General features: G+C 48.0%; 1 protein-coding gene across 1 annotated transcript in view; it reads right to left on the bottom strand.

Moving 5' to 3' along the window:
* Positions 1 to 9,067, bottom strand: part of G6PC1 (glucose-6-phosphatase catalytic subunit 1) — a 40,676-nt gene extending 31,609 nt beyond the window's left edge. Inside the window, exon 1 of the mRNA XM_076052546.1 lies at positions 8,970 to 9,067. The gene's annotated coding sequence lies outside the window, so the exon portion shown is untranslated. The remainder of the gene's footprint in view (positions 1 to 8,969) is intronic.
* Positions 9,068 to 12,825: the final 3,758 nt, after the last annotated feature.

The raw sequence follows: 12,825 nt of genomic DNA, 5'->3' as shown, positions 1-12,825 counted from the left end.
ATACAATTTTTGACATGCGTTTTTTCGGATGTTTTTTGTTGTTATTCTGTCTCTCACTGTTCAAATAAACCTACCATTACAATTATAGACTGATCATTTCTTTGTCAGTGGGCAAACGTACAATATCAGCAGGGGATCAAAAAGTTTTTCCCTCACTGTAAATCAAGATTGAAAACTCCTTTCTTTATAACTGCTTTTTGTGTTTAGTTTATTACCCTTCCTCCACACCTCCGATATAGCACGGTTGATGACGTACGGTGCGAAAGAAGTTCAACATACACACATTTGATGTTTGAACATCTTAATGCCTGCTGCATTATTGCCGGAAAGGGCAAAGCCTATTATATATTTTTTCATCATCTCGATACCGGCAGAAGGGTCCCATTGATAATGTAACATTGATTAATACGCGATTGGTATGACATCCGATGCGCCGATGTTCTGTATATAAAATTGCCTTGTATTGTTTAGTGGAGAATCAGAATTGACCTGATACTCTACGAGACAGGCTAAGGCAACATCTGTATCGAACGAGACAAGGATTTTATATCGGACGAGTCAATGATTTTGTATGGAATGGATGCGTCGATGTTTCAATATTGAATGGAATGGATGGGTCTATAATGGATGAGATGAGGGTTCTGTATGAGATGAGATGGAGATTCTGTATAGGACGAGATGTAGGTTCTGTATAAGATGAGATTCAGGTTCTGTATGGGATGAGATGGAGGTTCTGTATAGGATGAGATGAAGGTTCTGTATAGGATGAGATGGAGGTTTTGTATAGGATGAGATTCAGGGTCTGTATAGGACGAGATTAAGGTTCTGTATAAGATGAGATTCAGGTTCTGTATAGGATGAGATTCAAGTTCTGTATGGGATGAGATGGAGGTTCTGTATAGGATGAGATGAGGGTTCTGTATAGGATGAGATGGAGGTTTTGTATAGGATGAGATTCAGGTTCTGTATAGGACGAGATGAAGGTTCTGTATAAGATGAGATTCAGGTTCTGTATAGGATGAGATTCAGGTACTGTATAGGACGAGATGGAGGTTCTGTATAGGATGAGATGAAGGTTCTGTATAGGATGAGATTCAAGGTTCTGTATACGATGAGATGTAGGTTCTGTATAGGATGAGATGAAGGTTTTGTATAGGATGAGATTCAGGTTCTGTATAGGATGAGATTCAGGTTCTGTATAGGACGAGATGGAGGTTCTGTCTAGGATGAGATTCAGGTTCTGTATAGGATGAGATGTAGGTTCTGTATATGATGAGATGGAGGTTCTGTATCGGATGAGATTCAGGTTCTGTATAGGATGAGATTCAGGTTCTGTATAGGATGAGATTCAGGTTCTGTATAGGATGAGATTCAGGTTCTGTATTGGATGAGATGAAGGTTCTGTTTAGGACGAGATGTAGGTTCTGTAAAGATGAGATTCAGGTTCTGTATAGGATGAGATGGAGGTTCTGTATAGGATGAGATGAAGGTTCTGTATAGGATGAGATGGATGTTCTGTATAGGATGAGATGTAGGTTCTTTATAAGATGAGATTCAGGTTCTGTATAGGATGAGATGAGGATTTTGTATGAGATGAGATGGAGGTTCTGTATAGGACGAGATGGAGGTTCTGTATAGGATGAGATTCAGGTTCTGTATAGGATGAGATGTAGGTTCTGTATAGGATGAGATGAAGGTTCTGTATAGGATGAGATTCAGGTTCTGTATAGGATGAGATTCAGGTTCTGTATAGGATGAGATGGAGGTTCTGTATAGGATGAGATTCAGGTTCTGTATAGGATGAGATTCAGGTTCTGTTTAGGATGAGATTCAGGTTCCGTATAGGATGAGATTCAGGTTCTGTATAGGATGAGATGAAGGTTTTGTATAGGACGAGATGTAGGTTCTGTATAAGATGAGATTCAGGTTCTGTATAGGATGAGATGGAGGTTCTGTATAGGATGAGATGAAGGTTCTGTATAGGATGAGATGGATGTTCTGTATAGGATGAGATGTAGGTTCTGTATAAGATGAGATTCAGGTTCTGTATAGGATGAGATGGAGGTTCTGTATGAGATGAGATAGAGGTTCTGTATAGGATGAGATGTAGGTTCTGTATGAGATGAGATGTAGGTTCTGTATGGGATGACGTGGAGATTCTGTATGGGGGTAAGATAAGGGTCCCACAACAGACGCGATAAATCTATGATTCGATGGATCTGTAACATACGGGGTTATTCGATGGTTCTTTATTGGATTATTCGATCGTTCTGTATTTGAATGAGCCATGGGTTTTGTATTGGACGAGTTGATGTTTCTGGATTGGATGAGTCGATGGTTCTGTATGTACGCTGAACTTCTATCGCACCGCACGTAGCCAACCGCGCTAATCGGAGGTGCGGGAGAAACACAACAAACTAAACACTAAAAGCAGTATGAAACCTCCTTCACCAGTAACAAGATATAGAAATAAGTTTTACCCTTTTAACTGGCACAAAAACTGACACCTTTATTCAAGGCATCATGTTTGCAATAACCACAACACAAGCAGTCAAAATGCAAACAAAAGAGACAACTCTGATAATATGCACTGTCCTTGAATTTGATTGGTCCACACCCGAGACGGCTTTTCTTAGAGCCTAGTCTCCACTGGTGTTGGACCAGAAGACGCCAAAAGGCGTACAACTCAAAAACAGCGCACTATCAGAGTATTGAGGGCTCGGGGTGAGCATTTACATTATGAAACCTCCTTTGCCAGTAACAACATATAGTAATAGGTTTTATACTTTTAACTGGCATGTAAATGCTCACCCGAGCATATTATTATCAGAGTTGTCTCTTTTGTTTGCATTTTGACTGCTTGTGTTTGTGGTTATTGCAAACATGATGCCTTGAATAAAGGTGTCAGTTTTTGTGCCAGTTAAAAGGGTAAAACCTATTACTACAAAAAGCAGTTCTAAACAAATTAGTTCTCAATCTAGATGACGATTTCAAAGTGCATAGCCGCAATGGCTTCCTAATATCGGAAGGGAAGAGCGTTCCAGACGGCCGCAGAAGCGCATCTGAAAGCGCCGCGCGACGACGTGGTGACCACCGGGGATGACCGGAATGTCACGTGACGATGGTTCATGCCCCTTGACGAGATGAGCGGCGAGGTACTGCGGTTCATTTGTGGCGAGCGTGGCTTCGTGCGAGTGTCTGTGTGTGAGTAAGAAGGAGTTGCGACCTCACGACCAACGTATTTGTTGGACGAGCCGATGGTTCTGTATTGGACGAGTCGAGGGTCAGTGATGATGATGACGATGATGATGACGACGCCGCCCTTGCGATGTGCACGCGCGCTGTCCGTGCGCGCTCCGGAACAAAGCTCAAGGCTCGGGGTGGTGGGGGGGGCTGTGCACGCGGTCAGCGCGCGCACCCCGAGGGGAGGGGGCCGGGGGGTGGCTGGGGCGGGGGGTGGCTGGGGTGGGGAGGGGAGGGGGTTGAGGGGGGGGAGTTTGGAATCTGTGATCCGTCCGCAGGTTTGTTGCCACCCGGGACTCCGTCTCACACACACGGCCCGTGACTTCAACACGCGGTAGGCGATCAGTATTATTCATACTCTAGAAATAAAATTTTAAAAAAATCACGACGTTTTTTTTTGTTTGCCTGATGACGACCGCTTGTGTTGCGATCGAAACGTCGTGATTTTTTAAAATTGTATTTCTAGCTACGTGACTTTACCGAAAGAACCAAAGAGTATGGATTCCTGCAGTCACGAAAGCTTCAAATCAAGATGGTATTATTCACGATGAAGGTTTCTGGGGTTAGATCGCATAAGTATAAATGTTGTGTCGAAACCCCCCAACCACCCGACACGGCCAACCAGTAAGGGATTTGTCACGTCAACAAAACGCCAAATACTGACTGCTTCAGCCCATCTGAGTACTCAGATTGTAAATGTTGTGGATTCACTCTTCAGCACACCGGTGGGCTGAAGTAGTGAGCTCTTTGGCGTTTTGTTTACGTGACAAATCCCGTACTGATTGGCCGTGTCGGGTGGTGGAGGGTTTCGACACATACGCGATCTAACCCAAAAACCTTTATTAGTTATGAATGCCCGTCACTTCAACTCACACACCGGCCCGTGACTCAATCTCCATTGGTGGTGCTCAAGACCACAGTGGGTTTACTGTGCGGTCCATAACTTGAGTTGCATGGCCACAGTCTCACTGCTGTGGCTTGTCTTTAGTCTATGTGTATGGGTCTCTATGGGTCTGTGTGTCTATGAGTCTCTATGGATCTGTGTGTGTGTCTATGAGTCTCTATGGGTCTGTGTGTGTGTCTATGAGTCTATATGGGTCTGTGCCTGTGTGTCTATGAGTCTCTATGTGTCTGCGTGTGTGTCTATGAGTCTCTATGGGTCTGTGTGTATCTCTATGAGTCTCTATGGGTCTGTGTGTGTGTCTATGAGTCTCTATGGGTCTGTGTGTGTGTCTATGAGTCTCTATGGGTCTGTGTGTCTATGAGTCTCTATGGGTCTGTGTGTGTCTATGAGTCTCTATGGGTCTGTGTGTGTCTATGAGTCTCTATGGCTCTGTGTGTGTCTATGAGTCTCTATGGGTCTGTGTGTGTGTCTATGAGTTTCTATGTGTCTGCGTGTGTGTCTATGAGTCTCTATGGGTCTGTGTGTGTCTATGAGTCTCTATGGGTCTGTGTGTGTCTATGAGTCTCTATGGGTCTGTGTGTCTATGAGTCTCTATGGGTCTGTGTGTCTATGAGTCTCTATGGGTCTGTGTGTGTGTCTATGAGTCTCTATGGGTCTGTGTGTGTCTATGAGTCTCTATGGGTCTGTGTGTCTATAAGTCTCTATGGGTCTGTGTGTCTATGAGTCTCTATGGGTCTGTGTGTGTGTCTATGAGTCTCTATGTGTCTGCGTGTGTGTCTATGAGTTTCTATGGGTCTGTGTGTGTGTCTATGAGTCTCTATGGGTCTGTGTGTGTGTCTATGAGTCTCTATGGGTCTGTGTGTGTCTATGAGTCTCTATGGGTCTGTGTGTGTGTCTATGAGTCTCTATGGGTCTGTGTGTGTGTGTGTCTATACGTCTCTATGGGTCTGTGTGTGTGTCTATGAGTCTCTATGTGTCTACGTGTGTGTCTATGAGTCTCTATGTGTCTGTGTGTGGGTCTATGAGTCTCTATGGGTCTGTGTGTGTGTCTGAGTCTCTATGGGTCTGTGTGTGTGTCTATGAGTCTCTATGGGTCTGTGTGTGTCTATGAGTCTCTATGTGTCTGTGTGTGTGTCTATGAGTCTCTATGGGTCTGTGTGTGTCTATGGGTCTCTATGGGTCTGTGTGTGTGTCTATGAGTCTCTATGGATCTGTGTGTGTGTCTATGAGTCTCTATGTGTCTGTGTGTGTCTATGGGTCTCTATGGGTCTGTGTGTGTGTCTATGAGTCTCTATGTATCTCACTGTGTCTCGATGGGTTTACTGTGCGGTCCATAGCAAGGTCACAGTCGCACTGCACTGGCTCGTGTCTTCAATGTATCCGCCCTCATCGGGTACCAGAGGTGAACTACTTTGCACATGGTAACAAATGTTCGAGGAGGTGTGATTGGGGCATCTTGGGATTAAAAGGCAGGGCGGCGGAGTGGTGTGAGGATTATGTGGGGATCAGAGGTGGGTACGTGGCAGGAATCAAGAGTTCGTTACGTGGTCACGTGCCGTGCTGCCATCGACGGTGCAACCCCGAGTCGCCATCGTCTGTCGCCTGCAACTCCGCAGTCCTCGTACAGCCGGTGGCGGGCGGTCGAGACTAACGACAGAGCGGCGGCCAAAGGCCGGAGCGATTGAGAATGAGCTCGCGCGCGGCAGCGGCGAGGAGTGATTTGTTTTTGCGCATCTCCAGGACTCGTGGTGGAGATGGCGACGGCACGGGGAGGCGTTCGTCGAGCAGCGGATACACCACGGCTGCTGATGGTAATTGGCGGCGATGTAGACCGGCGCTGCTTAGCCTTCACTGCAGCCTGCAACGCCCTGTGGTTTCTCGATCGTTAAAACAATGCGTGATGTTAAATAACTACATAGGGGGAGGGGGGGGAGGGGTGTGGGGGGGCTAGGGGCTGTTTTCTTGCTGACTGTGCTCTCTCAACCTCCCGACTGCACAAACATCACGTGCTGACGTCACGCGAGCACGTGGAGAAAACGTGCCGGCCGGGGGGCGGGGCCAGGGGGCGGTGTTGGGGCGGGCGGTGGGGGGAGGGGGGGGCAAGGTGCCGGTGGATGGGTGGAGTTGGTGTATCGGGTCTACCACGTGCGTGTGCACGCCTCATGTGTTTGTGTGAGCTTGTGTGTACTGAACCAGTCCTGGGCCTCCACTAGGTCGACTCAGCCTCAAATGATTGCCTGGTGCGATGTGTAAATACGTCCCCAGTGGGGAGACGAAGGCGGCCGGGCGTGGTGATAGCCACCCCCTCCCCCCTCGTGTGCCGTGCCGGCCTTCATCGGTACTACTCGATAACAGCACTTGCCCCGACAGTCTGTTAAAGCTATACGGGGGATTTTTGTATGTATCTTTGTATATCAGTTTGCATGTGTGTGCGTTAGACTGGGATGATTGCTCAGGATTACTGGCGTCTACGTGCATAGAACTGTGTGTGTGCCTCCCCTAGGTACACTCAGCCTTAATTGAATATCTGGTGCGATACGTAAACATAAACACTAGGAAGACAAAGGTGGCCGGGGGTGGTGCTGGCAACACCACCCATTCGTGCGCCGTGCCGGCCTTGATAGGTGATCGCTAACAGCGCTCGGTCTATGAAACCACAGCTCCGCACTCCCCACCACACCACCTTCACCAACCCGCACGGACCAGCGTGGTGAAGTATGGTCAGCAATAGCTCACGATCCGCGCGGCGTGGGGAGGCCCTCACCCAGCAGTGCGTTGACAAAGGGGCTCTTTCCAGATGTTATTGGAGAGTTAATTCCCTCCACCACCACCACCACCACGGGGTCTCATCAGCAGTCGGACTCGCCAAACAATCGTGATATTGGCGAGTGGCCTCCCTCTAACACCGCAGTGTCTCGTGAATGGCGCGTGCGTCTGATAAAGATTGGTGGTGGTCGTGGTGGTGGTCGTGGCTGTGGTCGTGGCGGTGGTCGTGGTGGTGGTAGTCGTGGTGGCGGTGGGGTCGGTGGTCGTGGTGGTGGTGGTCGTGGTGGTGGTCGTGGTGGCGGTGGTTTTGGTCGTGGTGGTGGTGGTCCTGGCGGTGGTCGTGGTGGCGGTGATGGGGAGGGGGGGGGGCACTGGCAGAACCCAGGGGGAAGAGGAAGATCTCGATCTGCGTCTGACTCTGGTAGCGATGGAAGCTGTCTACCGTTCCAATGACGCAGCGACGGACAGAGGAGAAGTGGATAGAGCAAATGCCGTGGCGTAGTAGCGACATCATCATCATCAAGCTCAGCAGGTGCGGCACTCGGTCTGGTGGGGCCTCAATATCAGATTTGTCTCGCACGGTCGCGCCCAGGCCACGTCACGCAGCTCCTCTTGCCCGAACCACATCGTCGTTACGCTCACGGTCTCGAACATTTAACGCTGTAGGGGCTGCTCCCGTCTTCCGCAAAATACGTTGTTTTTTGTTGTTGTTCTTTGACACTGTTGTTGAAAACATATCTCATGTTGGGTTGTCAACAGGTGCCCCCCCCCCCCACCTCGTAGCTTTGGCCACGAGGAGGGGGGAGAGAGAGAGGGGGGGAGGGGGGCAAAGCACCCCCTTGCTTGCGTCACGCTCGTCACAGCTGATGGAGCAAGGCAAGGGGAGACGCATCGGTGAAGGAAACGACTGGCCATGCCCAAAAGGTCAAGGGATTTTAAGAAGAAGAAGAAGCATCGGAAGAGCTCCCGGTACACTGAGCTGGGCCATCATCAGCAGTCGGGCACGAAAAAACAAGCGGTGTTTTTTAATATTTATTTAACCGGGTTAAGGCCCCACTGAGCTGTACAGCGTTTTTTTTTTCCCAGAAGCGACCTGGCTATCACAAACGACAGCTCAGCCAAGTGGCTTATCATCATCACGTGGAAATGTATCGCAGCTAAACGCTCTAAACGCGTGCTGATGTTGATTCTCAATGTGGAGGGGAAAACCGAAGGAGCCGGAGAAAAATCCACGTGACCATGGGAAGAGAGACACGCAAACTCCAAATATACAGCAGGTGTCAGGGTCGGGATCGAACCCACGACCTCCTGTATACCAGGCGAGGTAGTTAACATCTCCTAGCCACCGTGATGATGATGAGAGAGAGAAACACGCAAACTCCAAATATACAGCAGGCGTCAGGGTCAGGATCGAACCCACGACCTCCTGCACACCAGGCGAGGTAGTTAACATCTCCTAGCCACCGTGATGATGATGATGAGAGAGAGAGACGCAAACTCCAAATATACAGCAGGCGTCAGGGTCGGGATTGAACCCACGACCTCCTGTGTACCAGGCGAGGTAGTTAACATCTCCTAGCCACCGTGGCGTGTTGTTGACACGTGCACTCCCCGTGCACCGCCACCACCACCACCCAGGGCCACCCACGCACAACAACAATTTCCAAATGTTCCAATTACACAAAAATAAATACCCTGAATGTTACTCACTCGGGGTTCCAAACACGACACCGATCGTTCCTTCACCCCCCAACTGGGAAAACTTGGCAGGACCATCCTGACAACAACCAAGAGTCTTGAGACTCGGTTAGACTTTCTTGGGTAAACAAGCACAACGACAACAACAACAGCATCATGGGATAACAGCTCAGCGAGGTTGCTGTGTAGGGGCGGGTGGGAGAGAAGGGAAGGGTGCGATGTGGGTGATGGGAGTGGAGCGGGAAGAGGTGGAGTCTGAATATTGAGAGAGAGAGAGGAGGTGGGGGGGTTGTTTACACCTGGGGCAGCGCGCGCAGGGGAGGGATTATTGAGGTACTGGGGGTGGGGGGGAACACACCTGGACACGTGTTGTTCGGACGCAGGAGCACGGGTATGGGGTCAAAGTGAGATCGTCCGTCTGCCCAGTCCTCGGGCCAAGTCCGACTCCCCGAGATTGTTTGCGTCGGCTGCAAGAGCGGCGCGATTTGCGCAACGGCGTGGCGCGGCTGAACTGAAACAGCAGTCGGTGTTTGCGTAAACACGAGGCGACCCCCAACGCCAAATGTATCCCTACACCACCACCTCCTCCTCGTCGTTCGTCGTCGTTGGCAGTGGCATTGCTACGTCGAGTGGGCAGGCGGTGCAACTGCACCAGCGCGCCGGCCCAGGGGCAGAGGGAATGCCAAGAAAGATGTGGCCGGAAGGGAAATTAATTGGACAGAGGCATTCAGTGTTAGTTTGCTGTGGCTCATCGAGTCTCGACTAAGGCTAGCAATGGGTGCGGTGTTCATTCAAATGCTCGCACAGTCAGACTATGGCTTCCAATTGGTTGTGTTAATTATTTTACTCGTAGTGCCAGGCTAAAGCTACCAAAGGGTTCAGTGTTCATGCATTGGATCGTCGTGCCAGGCGAAGGCTCCCTAAGGGTTGTGTTAATCGATTGGTTCATAGAATCAGACGAGAGCTATCGAAGGGTCCAGTGCTAATTGAAGAGGATCATAGAGTCACGCTAAAGTCCCCTTGCGGGTTTACATTTTGTAGAGCGTGTTGAACTTCTTTCGCACCGTACGTATCCAAGCACGCTCCCCCTATGGTGGAGTCAGTGGTGAAGCTTTCGAGGGCGCAGGCGCTGCAAATTGCACCACCGGGTGACCCAAGCGCCGAAGAGAATGGGGGGGGGGGTGAGGGGGGGGGTCGGATGGGGAAATTGGACAAGTCGAGGGCAAACAACAAGCCGAGGCGGCTGGAACATCGCGCAAAAGTTTCATCATCAGCGGCAGCAGCACTGAGCTCAGCAAGGAAAACAGCAGCAGCAGCGGGCTTAATTAAAGTTGTGCCCAGTTCAGGATTTGTTTTTAAGCGTGGAAGGGGGGTTGCGTAATGGGCGGAGGGGGGTGGGCTGTGTCGTGTTTGCTGTGTTTTTTTGCCGAGAGGGAGTTTTCTTTTTTTTCCCCGTAGCGCGGCGTTCTGAGGTTGAAAACCTTTCGTGGTCCAGCTTCGTCCGTCCGTCTGTAACGTAGTTGGGGTGGAAGGGGGTGGGGGGCACCCACCGTGCCACGTTGCTTTTCGTGATAACAAACACATTGACGTGAGCATTATCATTTAAACGTATTATTATTACGTCTTCCGAACGTATTCTTCTTCTTCTTCCGCCCTATCAATTCCATGCAACGTTTAGTCGTTTGCACGGAAAATCACGTGTACTCAGTTACCCAGCTAGCTGTAGGCGGCGAGAGTTACCGTTGGGGTGGTAAGGAACCCAGCCAGCAGCCAGCCAGGACACTCGAGGGCACAGATTATTTTTTATTATTATGACACGCTTTCATTTAACTCACTGTCTGTTAGTTTAACACGTAGGCTTTCGCGACCAATATTATTCATAATAAAGGTTTTTGGGTTAGATCGCGTTATTTATGAATGTGTCGTAACCCTCCACCACCCGACACGGCCAATCAGCAAAAAAAAACAAGTGTCACTAATCTACAACTCATTACTAATCATAACCAATGACTGATTACTAATCGATTATATAATTACAATACCCCCTCCGCCTCTAATCACTGCACCTGATATGAGTTAAATGATGACGTCACCCTGCTGCTCTATATAAAACCGGGAGCAAGCGAGGGCTTTACCATTCTGGCGAATTGCTTGATGATGCTGGATGTATTTACCAGCGAAACGTCGTACTCAAACTGTAAATGTTGTGGATTCACTCTTCAACACACCGGTGGGCTAAAGTAGTGAATTATTTGTCTTTTGTCAACATGACACTTTTTTTTGCTGATTGGCCGTGTCGGGTGGTGGAGGGTTACGACACATTTATAAATAACGCGATCTAACCCAAAAACCTTTATTATGAATCACTGTCTGTTGTTGTCGTATCCTCAAATCTTTCAACTCAATTGTAACCCACTTCCCAATGTGGTATCGACTGCAAACATGGTATACTTATGTCATACTGATGACAATACTATATTCTATCAAAAAAATATATTTTTAAACATTTTTTTATATGATTTGGCGCTTTCGTGACTGCAGGAATTACTGTTTTTTTCGGTTAAGTCACGTAGAAATAAGAAATAATAGAATTACATAATAGCATACTACATAATAGCATACGACGTTTCGATTGCAACGCAAGCAATCATCAACAGGCACAGAAGAGGTAAATTTAAGAGAGGAACCACAGAACCGTAGACATATATACAGACATCTAAGTAGACGGAGTTAACACAGAGAAAGACACACGTATGTGTGTTTTGACCGACCCTCTGTGTTGCATTATATTGTTTCCAAATTGTACTAAATCTTGTTCGATTTAGTGTGCTTCTCCATCTCTCTGTGTCTCCCCTACATGCTAAGGCCTCGGCACAGAGACCCAGTCTCTCTGTGTCCCATACGTGTGTCTCTCTTTGTGTCTCTGTATTAACTCCCTCTACTCAGGCGTCTGTATATATGTCTACGGTTCTGTGGTTCCTCTCTTAAATTTACCTCTTCTGTGCCTGATGATGATTGCTTGCGTTGCAATCGAAACGTCGTATGCTATTATGTAGTATGCTATTATGTAATTCTATTATTTCTTATTTCTACGTGACTTAACCGAAATAACCAAAGAGTATTTTTTTATGTTATGTTTCGGCTTGGCTCTAATTGTCCACGCTCGACTGACGTTGGCTGTAAATCACCAATGGTCCCCTTACGTTGTGGCAAGCTTCGGGGCCACTTCCTGGAGTCGTGGAATTCTTCCATTACTAGTACGGTACATTTCATAAAAAGCGTGTTTAAAAAAAAAAAGGTTTAAAAAAAATATTACTTACTTAAATCGTACTATTACTTATTCCGCTTTCAGTTGAACACGTCGTAGGAAGTGTTGAACGTAAACAAAACGTGCCAGTTGGTGACTCGTACAGCTTTGTTTGCTGCACTAGTCACGAATTGGCCACGTTCTGTTTACGTGACAAGCCTTATTAGTTGGCTGTGTCGGGTGGTGGCGGGTTTAACAAAACATTTATATATTTACGCGCTCTAACGCAACCACCCCCCCTCTCTCTCTATTACGGATTATTCCGCTTCGTTTAACCCAGGACAAACCCCCCCCACCACATCACCGAATCCTGTCGAGTTTTCTGGAGCCGATGATGTGTTTTTTTTATTATTTTGTTGTGGCAAAGTTTGGGACACTGACACCGCCACACAATGTGTCGGCTTGCGACTGACGTTACGGGGATTTTTAACGTCGCCTGTGAAGCAAACGGCGTGGAGTGTATTTGTTGTTGTTGTTGTTTATGGTTTCCACATCGCAAAGTGAAAACAAGAATTGGCTCTAGCCTTTCCGGCAATGTTACAGGTTGGTACTAAGATGTTCAAACACCAACTAGACGATACCTATTGTAGCAAGGCATCACACATCATGCTTGTGGTAAAACATGCACACAAACACGCGTTGATGATAGTTTATAAGCATCGTCTTTGAAACTGATTGGCCTACACCAGAGACGACCTTCTTAATGACATTGCCTCACCAGTGTTAGACCAGGGAACGCCGTGTCCATGTATGTTGAACTTCTTAACCATCCGTACATAGCCAACCGTGTTAATCGTAGGTGCGGGGGAAGGGCAATAAACTAAAAACAAGAATCAGTTCTGAAGAAATCAGTTCACAAATTTTTTATTTGCACAGCTCCACTGGCTTCCTAATGTCGGAAGGAAGG

This window comes from Petromyzon marinus, chromosome 56, assembly GCF_048934315.1.
Source record: "Petromyzon marinus isolate PM22_M1 ecotype Great Lakes invasive population chromosome 56, UKy_Petmar_22M1.pri1.0, whole genome shotgun sequence".
NCBI classification, from domain to species: domain Eukaryota; kingdom Metazoa; phylum Chordata; class Hyperoartia; order Petromyzontiformes; family Petromyzontidae; genus Petromyzon; species Petromyzon marinus.
This window is presented reverse-complemented; position numbering and strand designations above follow the sequence as displayed.